General features: G+C 37.2%; 1 long non-coding RNA gene across 1 annotated transcript; it reads left to right on the top strand.

The window, feature by feature from the left end:
* The first annotated feature begins 273 nt into the window (after positions 1-273).
* LOC147835499 (uncharacterized) lies at positions 274-4421 on the top strand. The gene is made up of 4 exons (XR_015497432.1): positions 274-471; positions 1651-1768; positions 2223-2510; positions 4380-4421. It is a non-coding gene; the product is annotated as an uncharacterized LOC147835499 (long non-coding RNA).
* The last annotated feature ends 14021 nt before the right edge of the window (positions 4422-18442 follow it).

Raw genomic sequence — 18442 nt, 5'->3', positions numbered from 1 at the left:
CAAAGCAGTGCTTAATTTGTTTTTAATAACACTCTTTAAAGCATAATATTGACTTTTTTCTTAACAAAACTATTTTTCTCCATTGATGGACATTCATAACTAGTGTACGCTTTCTTTTTTTACTTTCTTTCTCTCTTTTGACACATATTTGACATATTCTTTCCCTGTCTGCCGTTTTCCACATTACAGCACTCTGCATTTATTTCTGAAAGCTCTAAACTGGCAGCTGGCAAACAGTTATTGTCTCCTTATAATGCACTGTCTGCCACAGATACTCAGCAACTGTAGCAAATGTCAGTTTTTGTCTTCTCTTTTTTTCAAGAGTAAGTGCAAACGACAGGTTCACATCTCCATGACCGAAGCTGTGAAAGACGAGGGAGTTCAGAGACAGACAGACAAACAGAGAAGCAGATCTTCCAGCATCTGTTCTGGAGGAAAATCAACTACAGACTCCACATCTCCCCAGAGAAGGTAATCACAGCACAGTCATCTTCATTCAATTAGATCTTTAAAATCATGTACGTGAATGTGTGATTATGTGTGCATGCATGTGTGTTTGAGTGTACCGTGAACTTCTAGAACTCCAGTAAAGTCATGAGAGAGGTTTTGTCTTTGAGACGAGCTCATGAGCCGTGAGCAAGAAATGTGGTCACGTCAATCTTTCTGAAAGAACTTTGTGCTTCCTTAGTAATTAACCTTTCATCTCCTACAACACTTGAAATAGCATTTATTGAGGAAACAGATGCTCAGAAACCTGGCAGACTTTTATATATACACCTACATAAATAAGTAGCGCACACATGTCATAAGAAATATCGCACGTATCAAATCCGTCAATCATATGGTGGCAACCATATGGTCAAGATGTTCATGAAATAAAGAAGATGATTTATGTGTTTGTCGAATTCAAACTTGGTATTTCAGAAACTGCTGATCTACTGTGATTTCTCAAAAAGAATGGTTAGAGAAAAGATCAATTATAATTCCCAACGCAGGCTTTTTTTTTTTTTTTTTTGAATACCTACCCCTACAAACATTTCTGGAGAGTGTTAAATAAGTTCTAATAAATAGTCAATATAACAGGCACGTAATAATCCACTAGTTAATAGTGGGAATTTGTACTTAAACTAAAGTGTTACCAACTTGTTTACAATATCTAGATTAAATTCTTGACACTAGTTGAGCATGCCATGGGCAACCCAGGCTCATTCTAAAAATTTACTATATACATGTCTGAAAAGCAAAGAAAAGTCCCAGGAGCTAGTTTTTTTTTTTGCTTTTTTTTTTTTTTGCAGTTTTTGCAGTTTTTGTTTTCTGAAATCCACCAGAGGGCACTGTTTGTGATTTTTGAGATTTAAAATTTCTTTCGTGAGTGCCATTCGGGCCTGCTGTTCTTGGGTAAATCCAGCAGGGCTGCTGTCGATTGACCCACCCTCCTCCTTCCCTAAACCCAACCAATAGTGTTTTCAAAAGCGTTGACCTGCCTACACCCTTCCCTAAACCCAACTAACAGTGTTTTAAAAAGCTATGCAGAAATAGAAAAGCCCTCCTGGCCCCCTGATTTTTACCACATTTTCAGATTTTACCATATTCTCACCCTGTTATTTCCTTGTTTATTGTAATATTTTGGCTTCTGTTTTTGTCTTGCAGGCTTTCTGGAACTGTTCTATGTCATTCCTCCCATCATCGTGTGCGTCTTAAGTCTGCCGATGTACATGGTGAGCTAAGTAGACAAACTGGTAACAGCAGGGAAGCCGTCCATTCGGAGGTAAGCGGTCAGCTGGTACCATGGAAAGGAACAGAGTCATACTGCACCGTATCATCTGTTTTAAAGACAAAATGCAGCCATATGTACCTTTAGCCACATAATTCACCCTCTCCAAAAATGTATATAGGGGTACATTTTCTGAATGAGCCTATATTGGCCATGGGTTTGCTTATTTAAAGATCTGATAAAATATATCTTGTACCTTGAATCCAGCATCCAAGTCCAAGTCTTTCTGGATAACAATATCAACCAAACACATTAGCTAATACTGAGGAAAGCATTACCTAAAAACTTTATAACATAATAGCAACCATCAAAAGCATCCTGTGTATACAATGATGGCACTTTAACACTAACAAGACCGTAAAGGTTCATCAGATGATCCAGCTACTCACCGTTTATCCACTCACTTACTTTGTGCCTCTCTGTGTGCTATTTTTTTATTCTTCCACAGAAGTGTTTTATAGCCTAAACAGTATGGGCCGAGTCTAAAATAGCCCACCTGCTGAAGAAGAGGAGACTCCGCAGGAATCTGGAGCCTTCGTCATCAAATACCAGTTTATCTCTGTCTTTATCCTTGGCCCATTTACCATCGCTTGTGGTTTTATCTTCAACCTCGTCCTCGGTTTGGAGAGCAGGGCGTTCAAGACGTGTAGAAAACTTGTGATTTTTCACAATTGCCTGCTGGGCAGATGGAGCTGTAACCCCATGAGGTCGACGTGCAACTTTAAACAACCGAGATGTGAGTAAATGAGGAGATGTGTCAATGTCGTTCCCCAGAAAGAGCTTTATTTAAGCATTATCTGTGGGACATCATGACGAATGTTCAAAGGTCTTATGAAACACTTCATTAAACGAGAAATGAAGAACGCGCAGTTTAAAATAACATGCTAACACCTTGTTTTTATTAGGACAAACCACTTCTGCTGTATGGATCAGGTTTAAATGTTTGAGTATAATCGACACAAACAAACTACATAAAAAATTTGTATATGACTCTTTCATTTATTCATTTTTCTTCAGCTTAGTTCCCTAGTTATCAAGAGTCGTCAGAGCGAAATTAACTGTTAACTATTCCAGCATATGTTTTATGCAGTGGATGCCCTTCCAGCCGCAACCCAGTACTGGAATACACCCGTACACTCTTACGTTCACACACACACTCAATTCACCTATAATTAATGTCTTTGCACCCAGAGGAAACCCACGTCAAAATAAAGAGAACATGCAAACTCCACACATAAATGCCAACTTACCCAACCGGGACTCAACAGTGAATTTCTTGCTTTATGGTGACAGTGCTAACCACTGAGTCACTGTGCCGCCATGATTTTTGTACAATGAATGTTTATTAAGAAACTGATATGATTGCATGTTATCTATTGTATACTCAGTATAGGGTTTGTCATTAATATAGCCAATGTTGCTGATATGGCATAAAAATAATAAATAGTGATGGGAAGTTCGGATCATTTTACTGACTCGGATCTTTGAGTGTTATTCATCGAGATGAACAAATCTTTTTTCGAGTCGTTTCGTTCATTTGGTTCAATTTGCCAAAATTTTATTAAAATGTTACGAATTGCTTCTAAACACATCTACAACTAGCCCAAAAGGTTGATCACACGACAAATAAGTCATAAATAGTATACTATAAGAAGGAGAAAATAATAATTCAATGTTTACCTGCTCTTTTGTCTATGAAGATATTGTTGTATCTTTGCTCAGCTCACCTCTTCATGTCTTCAAATATCAGTGGTTTGTTCACGTCACACTGACAGTCACATATAATCTTAACCAATATACAGTCTGAGCCGATAGGAGTCATGATAATTTACCTTTCAAGTCTTTTGGTTCTTGAGTCGTTCGTTCATCACGTGACAGAATGACTCAAACCTGAGGACTCGAGAGTTGAATGGATCAAATCTCTTTCCGGCTCTAAATGCATACGATTGGCTTCTGTCTTTCACGTGATGAACGAGTCAAACTGAGACTTTGAGAGGTGAACAGATCAAGACTTTTTCCGGCTCTAAATGCATATGATTGGCCCGTGATGAACGAATGACTCAGACCCGAAAAAAGGACTCGAGAGATAAACGATTCAATTTTATTTCCGCGATGAACAACACAAAATACTTGAAATGAACGATACCACCTGCACAAATGTGCGCACGCGTGGATGTACGAATCACTCGCTGAGAGGACTCGTAGTTCCCGAGTTATACTGAAGATTAATTCAAAATGAACAAATTGTTGAAGAACGACCCATCACTAATAATAAATATACAAATCAATAAATCAATCAATCAATAAATAAATAAATAAAATGTTAATTTAATGATCATGCTCCATTTAAGTATTTTCCTGTCATGTAATTTGACATCATCTCCTTCATAAATAACACATCCTCAAAATACCTTGGTTTATTATTTACGGATTAAATAATAATGTGGGTTTTCATTGCGAATAATGATTTTTAAAGATTGTAGATAAATTAAATACGTCATTTTAATGTTAATAATGTTTTACAAGAAATTATTTTGGTTTTAATTCAGTTTATTTGGCTAATTCTTAGAAAATAATATCATTCATTCATTTATTTTCTTTTCAGTTTAGTCCTTTTATTAATCCGGGGTCGCCACAGCGGAATGAACCGCCAACTTCCAGCTTCCAGCAATCCAGCAAATGTTTTACGCAGCGGATGCCCTTCCAGCTGCAACCTGTCTCTGAGAAGCATCCATACACACTCATTCACCACGGACAATTTAGTCTACCCTATTCACCTGTACCACATGTCTTTAAACTTTGGGGGAAACCGGATCACCCGGAGAAAACCCAAGCAAACGCAGGGAGAACATGCAAACTACACACAGAAATGCCAACTGACCCAGCCTTGGCTCATACCAGCGACCTTCTTGCTGTGAAGCGACAACACTACCTACTGCGTAACTGCGTTGCCCCTGCATGCTAACATGTTAACAGTAAAAACTGCAGTAGTGTCTGGCAACAACAACAACCAAAAATCTTCAATTCCTTTGAGACGTCTCATGCAAATTGTGAAATGCTTCATGACAGGAGAAGATTAAGCAGAACGTTATTAGATTGTAGAATCTGGCGTTTATCTTTTTGTTAACGTCTACAAAACGGTAAGCTGTTATGCTTTTCCAGGATTTTCACTCTGATCCATTTATCCTTCTGCCAGAATACTGCTGCGGCACCAGGTTTCTTCCTAATGAACAAATAGGGAGAAGAAAGTAAACGTCCGGCACGTCGCCATCAGACTCCTGGCGCTGTATGTGAAGGTGCATGCAGATCCAGCCGCAGATCTGAGATTTGTGCTGGCACCTAAACTAAACCTTCACTCACTTCAAAGACATGCAAAAAGGAGACAAAATGGAAGCGCTGGTGGTTTAATGATTAAGGATGGCCTGTTGCGGCGGGGCGACAGCTGGGGTGTGAGCTGGCAGCAGCTGAGACCATTAAACTTTCATTCCTCACGGATAAAGATGGAGAGATGCCTGCGAAAGGACGGAGGAGGATGAGGGGGAAATGTTGGGAGAGAAGGTAAATGCGCAACAAAAAGTGATTGAAGGCTTTAGCAATTCTGTGTTGATTCTAGCTAGATATTTAGGGTAAGTTAACATGATAATGTTTAACATTTACATTGTCATTTAGCAGACGCTTTTGTCCAAAGTGACTTACAAGAAGTGCAAGTTATACAAATGCTGGCAGCTAGCTCTCTGCAAGCTAAGCAAAGCTGCGCCAGGTCAGTACCTGGATTGGAGACCACATGGCAAAGCTAGGTTGCCGCCGGAAGTGGTGTTAGTGAGGCTAACAGGGACGCTCAACTTGTGGTCTTGTGGGTCCTAACACCCCAGTATAGTGAAGGTAACTCTATACTACTTAGACGTTAAACCGAGGTCCTGACTCTCTGTGGTCGTTAAAAAATGCCAAGATGTCCTTAGAAAAAGAGTGGGGGTTTAACCCTGGCATCCTAGCCAAATTTGCTCACTGGCCTCTGTCCATCATGGCCTCCTAACCCTCCCTATATCGTAATTGGCTTCATCACTCTGTCCCCTCTCTACCAATCGGCTGTTGTGTGGTGTGTAGTCTGGCTCAATATGGCTGCCGTCGCATCATCCAAGTGGATGCTGCACACTGGTGGTGAATGAGGAGATCCCCCCATCGTGTAAAGTGCTTTGAGTGTCTAGAAAAGCGATATATAAATGTAAGGAATTATTATTATTATTATACAAAGTAACTTTTTTGTCCTCAGAGAATTTAGTGCTAGAGTAAGAGTGCTAGAGAGTGAGTGTTTCTAAAGGTGGTTTGTCAAGCCCACTCACCTGTGTGAAGCTCACATCATAAATGTTGTATTAAAAAGTTCACACTTAGATATTGTTTGGTATTTATAGCAGGTTTGGCATGTTGTCCTGGGAGAGAACCTTGAGCTCAGAGATTATAGAGCCAAAGGATGAATCCAATGAGTGGTACGGTATGGTGTGGTTCGGTACGCTTTTATGGTCGTTTCCACTGTCAGAAGGTATCTAAAAATTAACTGTACTGTACCAATTTTGGGGTACCATTTCGGGAGGGTACCTAGCACAACAAAAGGGTACTAAAAGGCAGAGCTAGATGCACAGCTGAATGCTATTGGTTGACAGAGATACCTCACTCACTCGTGCAACAATCAAAGAGAATGAAAAAAAGGGAACCACCGTTTTTAAAAACACAGCCGAGATATTACACCGTAATACTATATACATATAATAATGAGCCATGGTCATCCCAAGCTTTAAAAAAAAAAAAAAAAAAAAACATTGTCGTCATTTTAATGAGCAGACACAAAGCCAAGAAGAAGAGCAGAATCTACTCTGTGCCCCGTAGTTGTTTACAAGGTCGTCTAAAGCTCGAGCGGTTTTGCTCGCCGCATTTCTGTATTTGAATTAACTAACTTCTTAAGCTGATGATAATAACGTGCGCGTGTTTATTGAAGAGCTACTGACATCTGATCCTTTCAGAAACGGACAAACGGGAGAGTGATGCGTAAAAACAAAGAGAAGCCTGACAAAACAAGGAGCAAATGATTGTTTCAGCAACCTAAAACATGGAACAAACTGAAATGTTTAACTATTACCATCACCTTTTGAACTATTATGAACTCAGAATGATGGAATTACTCTCTAACAGAGGTTATATGTGCGGGTAAAGATTAAAGACACAGATGAGAGGTTTGCACTGACTGTGTGCTATATGTTGTGTGTTGTTTTTGAAGCCAAATAAGGTCTAAATGTATGTTGGGTGTAGTTTGTGTGTAACTGGTAACATAATGGAGACTGTATGGGGCTTTGTGTGTTCATAAATGCTGCATTTATTTATTTTATATAATCACAGTCGTTGCAGTAGGCTTTTTCACTCTATCATTGATATGCAGTTATAATCAAATCATGTTTATAGAAAGGTTAGTATTAAACAGTTATACGCAAGCATTTATGTGTATAAAGCATCTGTTTTTTTCAGAAGTGCTTCTCATATGTGAATGACAGTTTTATTTTGACATTTTCTCGAGCAAGAATGACGTCGTCTGAAACTTTCTATCGTACTATTGGTAACCTTTTGGCAGTGGAAACGCAAGCCTGATAAAGGTGACCCATACTACTGTACCAGTCAGTTGAAATAGACCATTAGCATGAAAAAGGGGGTCTGAAATCGGGTAGGTCTCAATAGCTCCCCCTGGTAATGGAGGAAAAGGGAGAGATGGAATAGAGAGGGGGATTCTTCAAAAATGAAGATGAGGGAAGTAGGGTGCAAATTGATGCTTATTATTATAAATTATTGATGATTGTGGATGAGAGACCAGCCACGATCCATTCTATCACGTGCTCCTCTCAAAATTAGTTTATAAAACTTCACAAAGTGTAGTTATGATTATCTGAAGTTACACTTGCACACAAACACGTTGGGTTATTTAAACCCAATTTGGGTAAAATTATAGATATACCTAATTTTTGGTTTAAATTTAGTCCTATAAATTGAATTAAAGTAATTAACGGTTGTTGGTTTTGTCCATGTTTTCCCCAAAAATTGGGTTCAATTAACCCAATATTTTTAAGAGCGAAGATATACAGAAGATATATCTTAGAAGATATATATTTTGGGTATCCTCTAAATCTGTCTGTGATAATGTGTGATTTGTTTATTAAACCATGCTTTAAATGGCACTTTTTAAACTGAAGTTTTTTCTGTTTTTATGCAAATAGGCTGGTGCTCTCCACACTCCTTTCCACAAGAGCTTCATTACTTTTGACACTTTTAAAAAGTGATAAAAATCAATGCTTTTAAAGTGATCTGTTGATTTACTCAAAAAAAGTGTGTAAACCCATTGCTTTTAAAGCATTAAGCAGGTCGCACACCAGAAGCGCCGCTCGTCGCAAGTCGGCGGCTGTCGGCGGCGCCCGGCCATGGCTCGGGACGCAGTTCATTTTTCAGCCGCGCCACAGAGCGCCATCTGATTAGTTTCATGTTAAATATCATTCGAATGTGCGCGTCTAGTGTGTGATACTTTAAAAAATGTGCGCACCGTGTCGCGGCGCCGAGCAACGCTTCTGGTGTGCGACCTGCTTTAGTTGACTTTACTTTTTAAAATCTGAATAAACTCGTTGCTTTTAAAGCTATCAGTTGACTTTATTTAAAGAGTGAGTAAACCATTTGCTTTTAAAATGAGTAGCTGACATTGTTTAAAAAGAGTGTAACCCATAGCATTTAAAGTGGGGGGTTGGCTTTACTTTACAAAAGTGAGTAAGCCATTGCATTTAAAGTGGTTTGTTGGCTTCACTTTACAAAAATAAGTAAACCTATTGCATTTAAAGTGGTCAGTTGGCTTTACTTAAATAAAAGTGAGTAATCCATTGCATTTAAAGTGGCTAGTTGGCAAAGTGAGTAAACAATTGCATTTAAAGTGGTTAGTTGGCTTTACTTTAAAAAAGTAAGTAAACCCTTTGCATTCAAAGTTTATAGTTGGCTTTACCTTAAAAAAGTAAGTAAACTTGTTGCATTTAAAGTTGTTGGTTGACTTCACTTTAAAAAAATAAGTAAACCTATTGCATTTACAGTGGTCAGTTGGCCTTACTTAAAAAAGTGAGTAAACCATTGCACTTAAAGTGGTTAGTTGGCTTTACTTTTAAAAAGGAAGTAAAGGTGTCACATTTAAAGTTGTTAGTTTGCTTTACCTTTAAAAAGTAAGTAAACCTATTGCATTTAAAGTGGTCAGTTGGCTTTACTTAAAAAAGTGAGTAAACCATTGCACTTAAAGTGGTTAGTTGGCTTCACTTTAAAAAAGTAAGTAAACTTGTTGCATTTCAAGTTGTTAGTTGGCTTCACTTTAAAAAAAAAAAAAAAGTAAACCTATTGCATTTAAAGTAGTTTGTTGGCTTTACTCTAAAACTTGCATAAAAGCATTTTATTTAAAGTGGTTAGTTGGCATAATTTAAAAAGTAAGTAAACCAAATGCATTTAAAGTTGATAGTTGGCTTCACCTTAAAAAAAAAAAACGTAAACTTATTGCATTTACAGTGGTCAGTTGGCTTTACTTTGCAAACGTGAGTAACACATTGCATTTAAAATAGTCAGTTGGCTTTACTTTAAAAAGTGAGTAAAACCATTGCTTGTAAAGCGATTAGGTGACTAGTCAACTTTTTAAAAAGTAGGTAAACTCGTTGCTTTTAGCGTGTTTAGTTGAATGTGAGTTAGTAAAACTGCTGCCTTAAAAATATTAATTTAACTGTCGGCATAAAATTAGGTCAACTTAATATTAAGTAGTGGATGGCTCAGTGGTTGGCACTGTCGCCTCACAGAAGGAGGGTCGCTGGTTCGAGTCCCGGCTGAGCCAGTTGGCATTCCGTTTGGAATGGTTTTCCCATGTTCACCTGGGTTTCCTCCACAGTCCAAAGATGTGCGCTTTAGGTGAATTAGGTAAACAGCGTCTGCTGTGTAAAACATATGCTGGAATAGTTGCCAGTTCATTCCACCACCAGTGACCACTGATATATAAGGAACTAAGGCGAAGGCAAAATGAATAATATGGTTACACTTTACAATAAAGTTCATTAGTTAATGTTAATTAATTCATTTACTAAGATGAACAAACAATGAAAAGTACATTTACTACTGTATTTGTTCATGTTAGTTAACGTTAGTTAATGAAAATACAGTTGTTCATTGTTAGTTCATGTTAACTCTTGGTGCATTAACTAATGTTAACAAGCATGGACTTGAATGTTAATAATGCATTAGTAAATGTTCAATTATTAATAAATGCTCTACATGTGTTGTTCATGATCAGTTAATGTTAGTAAATGCGTTAACTAATGAACCTTATTGCAAAGTGTTACCAATAATATTAAGTAACAACAGATTTACTTTTTCTTTTGAAGTACATTAATGTACCATGTATAACTTTGTTTATATCTGTGAACACTGGGGAAAAACTGTAAAAGAACAATTAAGAAAAAAAATAAGATTTTAGAATAATCTTTTATAAATATAGAGTTAAACCATTGGAAAATATGCTACTAATGCAACACATGCAGGCTTCACTTCTTTTGATATTGTTACGTCCACGTTCTTGGAAGCCAATCAGGACTACAATGGAGGCTTTTGAAGAACAGTTGTTACTGGTATACGGTAGAGAGTAACTCCTGCTGGAGTGACTTTGTGCTTTCCAACTTTTCAGATCTTTTTTTAATGCTGAAATATTACGCAACAAAAAAAGGAGACAGACCTAGAAAGCAAAAAAAAAAAAAAAGAAGACCCTTTTAACTACTGACGCTGAACAGCGAGTGCCCAGAACTTGACTTCGTGCAGCTGAAGGTTACTTTAACTAAAGACTAAAGCGTCAGACACACAGATGCATTCTGGAGTCTTGGGAATAGGTTAGCAGATGTCCAGACCCAATGCCTGGGAAATCAGAGAGGATCCAGGGTGATGGGGTAGAAGAAACAGACTCGGGCAGCAGGTACACTGGAGAGGAGAGCAAAGAGAAGCATCTGTTTCCAAATTTCTGCATGGGTCAGCAGTTTCTGTAGGTCAGAAATGAGGAACATAGGGACCCAGCTTTAAGATTGAACGGAGGGTCCTTCTCATGAATAAGACAAATGTTCCCAGAAAAGTGTCCTACAGAGAAACAAGGATGACAAGACACAGACGGGAATCAATAGCTGATGTCTGGAGGTGTCGACATGAACGTTCAGAGTGTGTGTTGTGTCAAGATCAGGCCCCAATGACATTGATCTTTTGAGACATTTGTGTCTTACATTGATTTTTATGTTACACCCTACATTTGTTATGTCCTACACTAGCTGTTTTTTTAACATGTTCCTTTAGTGTTGTACTCTAATAAGTTTTTAAAGTTGAAGAAGTCCATCTATGAGCCCAATGATGAAACTAACAGCATGGTCGAAGGTTAAATGTTTGTAAGCCCTTTCTAGTGCTTCTGAAGAGAATTGTGTTATTTATTAGAATTTATTTATATTTGTTTTCCAGCTCTGGATTTAATGTGACTCCAATTTTAAGTGACTGTCAAACTTAGACTGTATTTCTAATTGTAAGAATGGATCACGTTCATCATTTATGACTCAGTTTAGAGTTTTGATCTATATCTGTTCCCACAGTCTTCAGTTATACATTCATTCGGGACCAAACGCCGCTCAGAGTTTCACGCCCCGAGTTTGCGTGTCTTCTCACGGACAGTATGTCGTCACTCTGCAGGGTTAACTAATACTCAAATAGTCTGGTTGCCTCCTGCTCACTCATCCTAAAAGAGTACCTGATTTAGCCTTTTCCTTACAACTTGCCAATATCAGGGATTAGATGACAGTCAAATGAGTCTTTAATCAAATCTAACTATGTTGCATTATAAGCAGCATTAGAATTAGAATTTTTGTTTTGACCTAGACCAAAGTGCTGTACACTACTGAACATTTATAAAAAAAATCTAAACATAAACACAACAATATCAGGACATACATTAGAGCAAAGAAAAAGACGAAGATACAATAATGGACCAATATAGTTGCAGACTAAAAAGCCAGGAAACTTGTTTGAAATTGTACAAAAGAAAATTCTATTTAAAAAAAAGTCGCATAAAATCATAATTCATGAGACCCTAATCTTGGCTTTCTAAAACATTGTGTTACTAGACTTAATCATGCACAATTATATATATATATATATATACACACATGGTTATATATACGTGATGGTTGGGTTTAGGGTTGGGGTAGACGTTAATAAAATACAATAAATGGGAAATTTAATTAATAATACAAAAAATTATTGTTAACTTCCAGCCACAACCGTGTCTGATAGCAGCAACCCTGTTTTATGACCAAAACAAGAAATTTTTATTCACACAGTGTTCATTTAGTCCGACCAATGTTGAAACAAATATATATATTGTAGCGAGCACACTGATGCCACGTCGCCCTGGTTACAAATTCACCCCAGCTGGAACCTCATCAGCACCGGATCGCTCACAGCTGGACCTCATCAGCCAGGGAGAGATATAAGCCAGCCCCACACAGGAGGAAGGCGAGCTTCATTTACACATGACTGTCTGCGCGAATGCTTATGTCTCTCCTACAGCAGACTCCAGCTCGTGAACGATCCAGCAACTGAACTCTCACCATCCTTCACCTCCTCCCCGGAGCACTCGAGCACGCACATCAAGAAGAGCACCATAATTTCATGTATTTCACTTGTAAATAAAGCATCCTCCGGGGACTTGTTTGTAACGCAACTCAACTGTGTTTGTGTTTTCCCTCTGCCTCGCTATACTGTATATAAACCATTTTAATGTTAATTTTCTTTAGTTGACCTGTGTTGTTTTTTTTTAAACGTTGGAGCTGTAACTAGTGATGGTGAAATGAAGCTTTCTGAACCAGTGAAGCGTCCGACTCAATTGTATCGGAAAAAGGTTCGTTACTCGAAGCTTTCTAAATCAGAGCTCGATGAGGACCTCTTCTGGGGCCTCATGTACGAAGACTTGCGTGGAAATCTTACTAAAACATTGCGTACGCACAAAGCTGAAAATGTGCGTACGCAGAAAAAAATTCAGATGTATGAAACACTGCGTACACCGAATCTCACGCATATTCTTTTGTACATCTAAATGAACGTGAAACTGAGCGCAACATGCACGAGCGCAAAACCCCTCCCTGCCTCCTCCCCCGTATGAATATGCTAATGACTATGCTAATGGCAAAACCCAACGAAAAAGCAAAGGCAAAAGCAAGCAAGAAGAGAAACTTTGAACAGAATGTGAATTGGTGGTGCTCCTTTCGGAGGTAGACAGGAGAAAAGCGGTGTTATTTGCAAGTTTGTTCTCCGGAATTAACAACAAAAGAAAAAAAATAGAGTGGGAGAGTTTAGCTGATGCGGTTAACACAGTTGGGTCTGAACATCGCACTTAGTGCATTCAAAAAAAGAAATAGTGTGGTTTATATCTGTAAAATGTTGCAACACTCGCAACAGTCTCAGTGGCGCGCTCCTAAGACGTATGTCATCATGTCTTGACACGTTCGAGCATGAACTCGGCTCGAATCCAGCGTCTGATGAACTATTTCTTGTTTTTTCCCCCGCTACATATCAGATTTTGCCTGCTATTTATCACGAGAAAGACAAGTAGGAATCATCAATAAGTTTGTGCATCATATTTTATTTGCACATTTATTGAATGGAAATGTTTCTGATTCACGCATGCAAATTCATCTTCAGATGGTGCCTTTATAGCAATGTGCGTGCAGTAGATCGCTCAGATTACATTGGGAAAACAGGCGACCGCTGCAAATTGTGCTTTAATGTTTAGCTGCTCAACTGTATGGTATGGAAATCTTATTTACCTGCTAGATCGATGAACCCGTCTCATACAGCTGCCATTGCAAGGCTCAGACACTTTGTAGAGAGCAATTTAACACAACTGCCTCTAGGAGTCGCCAATGGAAATAAAACAGACACGCACAAAAAATGTGCGTACGCCTGCCAGAAAGCTGCCGTGAACCTGCGCACATTCCCACGTTCAGTTCATTGTTAGTAAATCCAAACGTGAGCGATTCTGAGCGTGAAACTTGGCGTACGCAAAGTTTTTGTGCGTACGCAGCGTTGATACATGAGGCCCCAGGTGAAAGTGTGGGAAAGCACTGTGTTGCCATAATGTCAAATGTTCACAACTGACCAACTCATTCATGTAGTAATACAACAACAGCAATATAAACAAATTACTCAATTACTGTAGTTTTTACACAAGGTATATTACATTACACAACTGATGACTGTTGTAAAATCCAAGGTAATCAAAAGTTTATCATAATACAATTAGCCCTGCTCCAAGCGGGGATCAAACCAGCGATTCCTGTGTGGGAGGTGAGTGCTCTAGAAGGACGACATGTGATTGATACTATAAGGTTGCGCTCGCCAGATGGTCTCTGTTAAAGACAATACTACGATATGCGGTGGCTTTCTTTAAAGATAGTTGTAAAAAAAATACGCTAATACACTTTAGTATGGTTCAAAACCTTTTTACTAAAAATTACTATTGTATTTTAGTTTAATTACTGGTGTGTGGGACTGGTGCAGTGCTTTGAAACAGTACAAATGTATGTAATCGACGCCTAATCTCTCGCTATACACTTTACTATAAGGGTGTTTAAACCTTTGAATCAAAATTTGAAGCAGTCACGTGGGTATAGGCGAAAACGAAGCTTCGGACGTCACTGATCACGTGATGATGGCAAAACGAATCAAGCTCCGGTACACTGCTTCACTGCGAGATGTATCGTTTTTTTGATACATGCTTCGAAGCCTCGGCGCACAACGTCACATCACTAGCTGTAACTCATGTATATGTTGCAATGTCAGTTTGTACAGTGTACATCACATTATCAAACTATTCTTATTGACAACTTGTAGTGAAAGGCAGCGGGTAATCTGGTCCAATAAACTCACTGCAAAGACAGCGTGATCGTCCTTCTCGGAACCGCAGACGGGCATGGCCTGACCGCAATACAAGCTTGCAGCCTCAATTTAACTTATTGAACTGATCCAGTATATAGTCAGTTAAATATCTACAACTACCTGCGAAGACATTCTGAATCTGCACTGATTGTGGTTTCTTTCGGTACTGCTAGTGTCACAGAAGTCCAGATGTGAATACTATTGAGCTATATATGACCCAAATGGATCCGCAAATCACTTTTAGATCTCGTTCATTGAAACAAACCATTCAAACACACTAATTCAACTCCTTAACGCTACATTTACTTGGGTCAATAGCTTCAGGCGTACAGCTCATGCGTGGCGTCTATTATTCAGTTGGGTCTGATATGGAGAAAATGAGCACGTTGACCTTGAAAAACCCCGGTGTGTAACAGTCACTCACTCATATCAATCCATATCACTCAAGATGATGTCTTCAGCTAGTTACGAGTGTGATTGAACAAGGGAAGATGGGAAAAGAAGAAAAAAAAATACACGTCAGCCAGATGAAAATTCATTTTCTGACTCAATCAAGACATCTAACACATTTACGTTCTGAAACCGGGACGCCCGAGAGAAAATGAATGTTAATACCCAATCGCCTCTGGTTTGTATCTGAAATGAGCCTGATTAGGACAAAAGACATTTCAATTGGCGTCCTCGAGTGATTGGCGTGGACTGAACGCGGCTTGATAATAAGAGGAAAGGCATGTCAGGTTTTGATGAATAGGCTCATTTTTTGCCATCATTTTTAAACATTTACATGGCACTCTTCATCCAGCCGCGGTAATGACGTGCTCGTGTCCTGGATGTCCTTCGCCAGATGACAACCTGCTGTTCTCTCTTAAAACCATCACCTGATGTGACCTGCAGGAAACCGAGTAAAACAGTGAGTGGCATTAAAAATGCATTGTGTTCACAGCAAAGTAAAGGGAAAGAGGGAACACGTTCAGCTGGGAAATGGGACTGTGCTGCAAAGATCTGAGCTTCCTGGAAGTATTATTTTTATTTTTTTAGGATAGCTTTAGTATCTGCTGTATGGTTACACATACGTTGCATTCCTATTCAATGAACCATTGAAGATTATATTTTGAAACTTGTGTCAGTGTTTATTTATTTATTTATTTAGTTAGTTAGTTAGTTAGATATTCATTTTTTTAGTTAGTTAGTTAGTTAGTTAGTTAGTTAGTTAGTTAGTTAGTTAGTTAGTTAGTTGGTTAGTTAGTTATTTAGTTATTTTTTATTCAATTTAATTCATCTTTATTTCTATAGCACTTTTACATTGTAAAACGGTTTTAGAACGTTCCAGAAAGCATTGTAGAACGGTTCCAGAAAGCGGGTAAGAAAAAAACATAAGCCAAAAAATAAAAAATAAACAAGCAAATTACTTGGTAAGAATGTGGTAAAATCTAAAAACGTGGTAAAAATCAGACGAGGGCTATTCTTTTTCCGGATTGCTTTTGAAAACACTATTGGTTGGGTTTAGGGAAGGAAGAGGGTGGGTCAGACGATGCATCAGTCAGTCAGTCGATAGCGGACTCTGGTAGATTTATGCGAGAACAGCAGGCTGAATGGTGCGGAAATTTAAGATCTCAAAAAGCGTACAGTGGACACAGATTTGCGAAAACAAAAGCTGCAAAAAATGTAGCTCCTGGGATGTATTTAGCACTCTCCTGAAATGTATATAGCAGTACGTTTTTTGAATGAGCCTAGGTTGATATAAAGGTATATGGTAAAGGATTAAAGCACAGTAATAAAAATTTTTAAAAAATCAACAAATCGTGAGGTTAACGTGAATTTAATGCAAGAGTGAACACATAATATTTTATTTTTAAATAATTTTAATTTTATTTTAAGTCATAATATTGAAAATAAACGTATTCCTTTATTCCAGAAAATGGTTATTTTTCAAAAAAAAAAAAAAACCTTGTTAGATTTCTGTATTTTATATAAGCATTTTTCTTGCCATTGATCTATTTTTTCTCAAAACAAATACTTTATGCTTGAAATTTAATGAGTTTATTCTTCTTGCAAGCTGGCAAGTTTTTTCATGACAATTTATAACTTTTTCTCAGAATTTAAAATTATTAATTAAACTAATAACTTAACAGTCTAAATTATATTAAATTTAGTTTAATTAATCTGAAATACAATTAAGCCCTAATCCGCTTCTGTATCTTCCATATAGATGACCATGGGTGTTGCTAGGCCTATTTTATATTTCTACTCAGCCCCCCTAAAACTTTTGTGATTAGCTCATAAACTGTACACTAAAGTATCGCCTCAGTCCCCTTTAAATTTGATATGAAAATTAAGAATGAATTCGGCTCCTCCTCGTCTTTTGTTTTTCATTTGATCAGCAAACCACAGCTGTGGACAGTGAGAGAGCGAGGTGTGTGTTTATCGATAAATTGTTATAATATCTGCATAATATAATATTTGCATTTCTTTGATAAAGATAACCTTGTATCACCTGTATCCCAATGTCACGGAGCAGTCAAGTTTTCCCGGTGTTCACATCATCAGCACAGCTGTTTACTCCATTGAAAAATGTAACTCTTAACGAACATTTCACTATTTTTTTTTTCAAAATGAACTACCAATATTAAACACTTTACAGTTTGTGTGACATTAACTATACCTTACTGTCTTGCCAGAAAGGATTAAACAGCACTTAGAGAATGTACTCGTTCTAACTGTCACTGAGTCACTGACAGAGATATAAACATCAATTGTTGTCTAGTATTAAAACAATACTTCTCATTTATTATTATCATTCAGATCGTGAATATGTGAATTAGTTTAAAAATATATATTTATGTGTGTGTCATTTAATTAGAAAAGGGGTAGTTTATTTATTTAATACATGGAAACAAAAAATGCACTTGAAGATAGAAAGTGGTTTTTACTACAATGAGCAAGCAGGTGGATTGAGCCTACTTGGCTTACTCAGAACTCAAATGGCTGTGCCTGTCTATGTAATACAGTGGATGCTGCACACTGGTGGTGGATGAGGAGATTCCCCCCTATGTGTTAAGTGTTTTGAGTGACCAGAAAAGCGTTATATAAATGTAAGGAATTGTTATTATTATTATTATTATTATTAGTAGTAGTAGTAGTAGTAGTACACAACCCATATTAAACTAACATTTGTAAGTGTATTTCTATTAAATTACTACTTATAAATGTAATATTACGCTATATATATATATATATATATATATATATATATATATATATATATATATATATATATATATATATATATATAATTTTATTTATTTTTTTATATTTTTTTTACCTTATAAGGAGCTGAGCCCCCCTAAAATAAAAATCCTAAAATCCCCTGTAGATATCATTAAAATTTAAACAATTAACACTTTTTTTTCTGTTCTAGTTTTTAATTACCCATATAGAATAAATTCTTCACTGCGGACATAAATCTAAAATACAAATATATGTATAATTAAGTAAATGCTTTGAATTAATTTACAAAAAAACCCAAATCAATCAATCAATTACTCAAACAATCAATTATTCAAACAATCAATCCATAATTCAGATGCAGAAAATGGAGTGTTATAACAGACAATATATATATATATATATATATATATATATATATATATATATATATATATATAT

Source organism: Danio rerio, chromosome 8 (genome assembly GCF_052040795.2).
Source record: "Danio rerio strain M-AB ecotype USA chromosome 8, GRCz13ab, whole genome shotgun sequence".
NCBI lineage: Eukaryota > Metazoa > Chordata > Actinopteri > Cypriniformes > Danionidae > Danio > Danio rerio.
The sequence above is the reverse complement of the archived record's forward strand: the minus strand, read 5'-3'. Positions and strand labels throughout refer to the sequence as shown.